The following is a 7,695-nucleotide window of genomic DNA, read 5'->3' as shown; positions in this document are numbered from 1 at the left end:
GGTGGAAGATACACTGAATTGATACTGGTTTTTCATACTAGATGGACAATGATATGTGTTGCTTTTTGCACATATTTTTTGTTCATTTGTTTTGCCAAGAGTCTGATTGGTCAGTCATTGGGTTCATTTTGTTTTTGCAATATGTTTCAATCAAGCTTTATTTATAGCGCCACATTTCAGACATGGATGCATCACATGGCTTCACAGGAAAAAACAATGAAAAGGTAAACAGATATATTTTAGTACGAGACAGTAGAGGAGGGATAAAAAACAGAAGCTTACAACTGAAATGAATAATGAGCATCCTATGGGAAATCATTGATTAAAATAATTAACATAATGATTCTATAATCCGACCCAAAATATAGCTTGTTTGACTCCAATTGTTTGTTGTTACGTTCCCAGCCAAGAAAACAGAATTATTCTTAAACAGAAGAGGGAACTAACAGAGTCACTGAACAACAAACCACAACTAAACCAGGTGGGGTTTATAAGGAGGGTTCTGAAAAGACACCCTATGGGGGTGTCCACTGGAGAGTTGAACTAGTAACACAACTGGGACCTGAAAAGACACCCGCCATGAGGACCCACTAAATCTGCAAGATGAGGCAAACAAAAGAAAAACCCACATCAAACTTAAAGATCAGGAAGCAACCAAAAAAGGGGTGGAGCCAACTAAAGGTGTTTGACTCCTCCACCATCTAGTCAAGACACCTGGAAAGCACTGGGGCGGCGACGTTTTTTCTCTTAAATAGAACCTGAACCAGCTCAGGTGAAGCCTTCCCACCTTTGAAGCGAGATGGACAAGCCAGCACAGGTGTAACACTACTGACTAACGAGGGTGACGAAACAATCAGTGCGTCCCTAGCGTCTAACGAGCTATACGTGGTACGGCGCTATACGTGCTAAAGTCCAACCTCAACATAATGAAAAGGCCAAAGTCTGTAACACCTTCCCCTTAGGACAACAAATATATTTTATATTTATGACTCAACTTATTAGGATTTTTAATAAAATTGATTATAGACCGATTTATTATACTGCGTCCATGTGTATAAGCTGCAAGTACGTTGAAATTAAATAGTTTTCTTTTCAACTTTCAACTAAAACCAAACTTATATTGTACGTCGGGCATAAACTTATTTTCAACGACATTTTGCTAGGTGGGATATCCCCAATGTCACAGTTTAAACGTGTCCAAATCAATAGTCCAAATGCAGAAACAGTTTGTGATAAATTGAAAACCTAAATGTACTAAATGTACTATATACACAAACATCTGCCACAATAATCATATTACTTAAACATGCACCTTATAAACTGCACAAGCACCAGAAACGCTGTTATTTTGACAAGTAGCAATAAATCACTGATATCAAATAGGGGGGAAATCAGGTTGTACTTGCTGTTGAAACTAAAAAAACACATGGATATGGGAGATATATTTTACCTCACTGGTTAGAGGACAATTTGTAGAAAACAGATCGCTACATTTTGAAGTGTTGCATTTTGATTCAAGTGGGTCACCAAAGTGGTAAGTGTAACACGCTCTATTTTTGTTAGTCACATTTTGTTAAATCTCTTTCAATTCAGAGCAAACGTTCAAGGTTCTACATTGTGACATCATTAGAATACTGCTACTACAATGTTAAAACATTCTACATTGTGACATCATTAAAATACTCCTACTACAATGTTAAATTTTTTTACATTAATTCATCGATATCATGAAACAACTCCTTCATGTATGTATTTTCTGATGTTTGATCATAGATATTTTATCAGAGTATCTCTTGTCACACTGATCACAGCTATAAGGTTTCTCTCCTGTGTGTGTTCTCTGGTGTCGAGTCAGCTTGCCAGATCCACAAAAACTCTTCCCACATTGACCACAGCTATAAGGTTTCTCTCCTGTGTGTGTTCTCTGGTGTAGAGTCAGAGTGCTAGATGCACCAAAACTCTTCCCACATTGACCACAGATATAAGGTTTCTCTCCTGTGTGTGTTCTCTGGTGTGACGTCAGCTGGCCAGATCGAAGAAAACTCTTCCCACATTGACCACAGCTATAAGGTTTCTCTCCTGTGTGTATTCTCTGGTGCACTGTCAGCTCTCCAGAGTGACCAAAACTCTTCCCACATTGACCACAGCTATAAGGTTTCTCTCCTGTGTGTGTTCTCTGGTGTTGAGTCAGCTCTCCAGATCGAATAAAACTCTTCCCACATTGACCACAGCTATAAGGTTTCTCTCCTGTGTGTATTCTCTGGTGTAGAGTCAGAGTGAATAGATGCACACACTCTTTCCCACATTGACCACAGCTGTAAAGTGTCTCTCCCGTGTGTATTCTCTGGTGCACTTTCAGCTCTCCCAGATTGACCAAAACCTTTCCCACATTGATCACAGCTGTAAGTTTTCTTCCCTGTGTGTGTTCTCTGGTGTATCTTCAGATGGCTTCGATGTAGTAAAACTCTTCCCACATAAGACCACAGCTAACGGTTTCTCTCCTGTGTGTATTCTCCAGTGCACTGTCAGATGCTAGAGTAGTAAAACTCTTCGCCACATAGATAACAGCTAATAAGGGATAATCTGCCTGTGTGTGTTCTCTTGGTGGACATATCAATGGCCATGATCGAGCGCGAAACCCCACATAGATCAACCTATAAGGTTCTCTCCTGTGTGTGTTCTCTGGTGTAATCAGATTGGCTATATGTATACAAACTCTTGCCCACATGGTCCACACGCTAAAATGGTTCTCCCGTGTTGTTCTCTGGTGGAATATCAAGATGCCTAATGCGACCAAACTCTTTCCCACATGAATCACCAGCTATAAGTTTCTACTCCTGTTGTGTTCTGCCAGTGATGTCAGATGCTTAGAATGTAGTGAAAACTCTTCCCCATGACCACAACTAAAAGCGTGTTCTCCCTGTAGTGTTCTCTGTGTGAGTATCTAGAATGGCTAAGATGTACGAAAACTCTTCCCCACATTGATCCACAGCTATAAGGTTTCTCTCTCCTGGTGGTTCTCTCTGGTGTATATGTCACAATCTAAGATGCACTAAAAACTCTTCCCACATACACACAGCTATAAAGGTTTCTCTCCTGTGTGTTGTTCTCTGGTTGTATCCAGGCTGGCTTGCTGAGTAAAAATCTTCCCACCATTGACCAGCACGCGTAAGGTTTCTCTCCGTGTGTGTATTCTCTGGTGTAAGTCGTTGCAGACTGAGCTAATCTTTAGTAAAACTCTTCCCACATTGGTCACCACTGCTAAAATATTTCTCTCCTGTGTGTGTTTCTCTGGTGTATGTTTAAAGGCGCAGATCTGACAAAACTCTTCCCACATTGACCACAGCTATAAGGTCTCTCTCCTGGTGTGTTCTCTGGTTGTGAAGTCAGCTGTCAGAATGTAGAAAACTCTTCCCACATTGATCACACGCTGTAAAGGCTTCTCTCCTGTGTGTGTTCTCTGGTGTGAATCAGATGGCTTGACGAAAACTTTTCCACACATTGACCAACAGCTATACAGGTTTCTCCTGTGTGTGTCTCTGTGATTTTAAGTTTGATGAGTTGAATCTCTTCACAGTCAGAGCAGCAGTGAGTCTCTTCTCTGTGGGTTCCACTGGTGGGTTTTTGAGGTGTTCTGTTGGAGAGACTCTTCTCTGCCTTTCAGCATCATGAGGTTGTTGAGGCTCCCCAGGGATCCACGATAGTCACTTCTCTCTCCTGTAGTGAACAACAAGTCAGACAGATGGTTAAGGCCCACACAGCGAAATATACGTAAAAGGTGATGCAACAGCGTAGCCATGATGTTGTTCCAACAATTGACGTCTGCCCTTGTTCACGTTCCAGACTGGACTGCCCTTGACCAGCACACAAAACACCCTGTGGTGTACTGCACTAGCATCGAATATCCCCGCGATATGAAGTAGAAACCAATACACACGGTTCCAGTTTGAAAAATGCTAGGCCTTTGCTTTCCTAACCAGAAATATGCATCCTGCAGCACTAATTCCAAAAAGTTTTGGGACAACTGTAAAGTCATGGAAAACTAAGAGTTATCTCCTCCCAGCTGCCACTGGCACTGAGGCTAGGAAACACTGTCACCACTGATAAATCCACGAACAATAGAGCAATTCAATAAAGCATTTTTCTAACGAGCTGGCCATGCTTTCCACCTGGCTACCCAACCCTCGGCTAACAGCCTCCGCACCCCTCGAGCAACTTGCCAAGCTCCCCCCGCTTCTCCTTCACCCAAATCCAGACAGCTGATGTTCTGAAGAAGCTGCAAAAATCTGGATGCCTAAAAATCAGCTGGGATACGAACAATCTTGACCCTCTCTTTCCTAAATGATCTGCCCTTGTTGCAACCCCTATTACTGGTCCTGTTCAACCTCTCTTTCGTATCGTCTTGAGATTCTAAAGAATCGGGAGCTGCAACGGTTATCCCACCTCTTTCAAAGGGTGACATATGCTAGAACCCAAACTGTTTGTAAGACCTATATCCATCCTGCCCTGCTTTCTAAAGTCTTTTGAAAACCAAGTGAACAAGATCACCGACCATTTCGAATCCCAACGTACCTTCTCGCTATGCAAGCTGGTTTCCGAGCTGGTCACGGGTGCACCTCAGCCACCTCAAACGTCTAACGATAATCAAAAAACCGCCATCGATAAAGACAGTAGGTGGCAGTCCGTCTTCAATCACAATGGCCAAGTCTTTCGACTCTGTCCAATCACCGTATTCTTATCGGCAGACTCAACAGCTTGGTTTCTCAAATGACTGCCTCCGCCCTGTTCACCAACTACTTCTCTGATGAGTTCAGTGTGTCAAATCGGAAGGGTCCTGTTTGTCCGGACCTCTGGCAGTCCCTCTATGGGGTGCCACAGGTTCCAATTCTCAGGCTGGACCTCTGTATATTCAATGATGTAACTCTTGCTGTGGGTGTTTTCTCTGATCCCACCTCTCACGCAGCCGACACAATTCTGTATACATCTGGCCCTTCTTTGGACACTGTGTTAAAACCTCCATACGAGCTTAACGCCATAACAACACTCCTTCCGTGGCCTCCAACTGCTCTTATATGCCAGTAAAACTAATTAATGCTCTTCAACCGATCGCTGCCCGCATCCGCCCGCCCGACAAGCATACTACTCTGGACTGATCTGACTTAGAAATATGTGGACAAATATAATACCTAGGTGTCTGGTTAGACTGAAAACTCCTCCTTCCAGAACTCAACATTAAGCATCTCCAATCAAAGTTAAATCTAGAATCGCTTCCTATTTCCTTAGCCTCCTTCACGCTGCCAAACATGGCCTCCGTAAAACTGACTATCCTTACCGATCCTTGACGTCGGTTATGTAATTTAAAAAGGTGAATTCACAAAGTAATTGAAAGTATTAATTGGTGTGAATACAAGAACAATAACATAGGCCTACTGTAGGACCCCATAACTTCACCTAACAGCATACACCTACTGGAGGAACCATAACTTCAACCTAACAACCACATGACATAACTGTAAGGAACCCATTAACAAACTAACATAGACCTACTGTAGGACTCATAATTCACCCTAACAATAAAACAATAACTTCACCTAACAATAACATAGACTACTGGTAGGACCCATAACTTCAGCCAAAAAACAACATAGACCCTACTGTAGGACCCATAACTTCACCCTAAACAACAACATAGACCTACTGTAGAGGAAACCCATAACTTCACCTAACAACAACATAAGACCCTACTTGTAGGACCCTCACTTCACCTAAACAATAACATAGACTACTGGTAGGACCCATAACTTCACCTAACACAACCTTAGACTACTGTAGGACCCAATACTTCACCTACAATAACATAGACATATGTAGGACCCATAACTTCACACTAACAACAACATCAGACCTATGACTATAAATAATTTATATTTAACAGGTGAAAATGGAAACCTAAAATGTATTTTCATGACATTATTTCATAACCTGATCACAGATAATTTTTGGTGAATAATCCCACTAGCTATCCTTGTAATGTGATGTCCATTCTAAATGTCTGAATAACGGGAAAATAGCTCTGTGTGTTAGTACAATAGCACATCCATCAAGGAACAGTTCTCTACACATTAATGAGCAAAGGTATCTCCGTGTCCAAACAGACTAACGTGACCCCTACTGTAAATGCAAGCCAGACAATAACAGCAATATAAACATCAATTTGTTAGGGATGTTGGATCAACGTGGAGCACACATAACTGTCTTTAACCAGAGTAAAAGAATGAAGAAGCACTTTGGTTGTTTGCATGTCGTGATGTTTGTCATGTGACTGGCCATTCAGAAAAAATGATTTCCTGGATCAGCTGACTGATAGTTGAAACATGTGACTGTTACTAAACTTGCTACAATTAAGAATTATGTGTAATTATTGAACCAGTTATTGCATAGCATATTTTCTGGGCCGAGTCGCACGCAGTTTAATTTGGCACGCTTTTCATCCAAAATCCAATGCTGCCCCTACCCTAGAGAAGTTAGCTCGAGCACCTTGGTCCTCGACCCCACCTGTCAACTGGGTCCTGGACTTTTGACCGCTGCCCCCAGGTGGCGAAGGTAGGAAACAATATCTCCACCGGCTGATCCTCAACACTGGGGCCCCACAAGGGTGCGTTTCTGGAGTCCCTCCTCCTGTACTCCCTTGTTCACATCATGACTGTGTGGCCATGCACGCCGTCCAACGTCAAGTCATGCAAGTTTGCAGGACGACACTGACGAGTGGTGCGGCTTGATTATACCTAACAACGACAAGTACGACCCGCAGCCCGGCAGGCCAGGTTTGCAGGGCACTTCGGAGGGCTGGTTGTCAGGCAACCACTAACTTTTCTCACTCAATCATCAATCTAATAACGAAAAAGGTAGATTGATTGTGGACTTTTCACGGATACTTGCAAGTAGGGAGCTCCCCCCTATCCACATGACGGGACAGAGTGGGACGAAAGGTGGAGTTTTTAGTTCCTCGGCGTACACACTAAACAGTACAAACTGACAATGGTCCACGCCACACAGCCATGTGTAGAGTGAGAAGGACGCATACAGCGCCTCTACACGTGACAATCGAGGGATGGCCTGGAGTACAATTTTGTCTTGTCACCGGGAACCCACTTTCACAAACTTTTTATAGACGCAACAATTGAGATGCATCCTGTCGGCTGTATAACCGCCTGGTATGGCAAACTGCACGCGCCCTCACCGCAAGACCCTCCAGAGGGGTGGTCCGGTCTGCACAAGGCATCACCGGGGCAAACTACCTGCCCTCCAGGACACCTACACCACTCGATGTCACAAACAAAAACAAGACAACAACCACCCGAGCCACTGCCTGTTCACACCGCTATCATCCAGAAGGCGAGGTCAGTAACAGGTGCATCAAAGAGGGAACCGACGAGACTGAAAAAACAGCTTATATCTCAGGCCATCCAGAGCTGTTCAACAGCCATCACTAACAGTTGAAAGAAGGCTCTGCCAACATACAGACTCAAATCTTTCTGGCCAACTTTAATAAATGGACTTGAATAAAGGTATCTCTTAGTCACTTTAAAATAACGCAACTTTAATAATGTTCACATACGCTACCATTACCTCCGTATGTATAATACAGTATTCCTATACCATCTACTGCAAGCATTTCGCTACAGTCGCAATTAA

At 43.0% G+C, this 7,695-nt stretch overlaps 1 pseudogene; it reads right to left on the bottom strand.

Moving 5' to 3' along the window:
- Window positions 1-1,277: 1,277 nt before the first annotated feature.
- The window catches only part of LOC139026594 (zinc finger protein 180-like), a 32,096-nt pseudogene continuing 25,678 nt past the window's right edge, over window positions 1,278-7,695 (bottom strand).

The sequence above is a fragment of the Salvelinus sp. IW2-2015 genome, unplaced genomic scaffold (assembly GCF_002910315.2).
Source record: "Salvelinus sp. IW2-2015 unplaced genomic scaffold, ASM291031v2 Un_scaffold5227, whole genome shotgun sequence".
Lineage (NCBI taxonomy): Eukaryota > Metazoa > Chordata > Actinopteri > Salmoniformes > Salmonidae > Salvelinus > Salvelinus sp. IW2-2015.
This window is presented reverse-complemented; position numbering and strand designations above follow the sequence as displayed.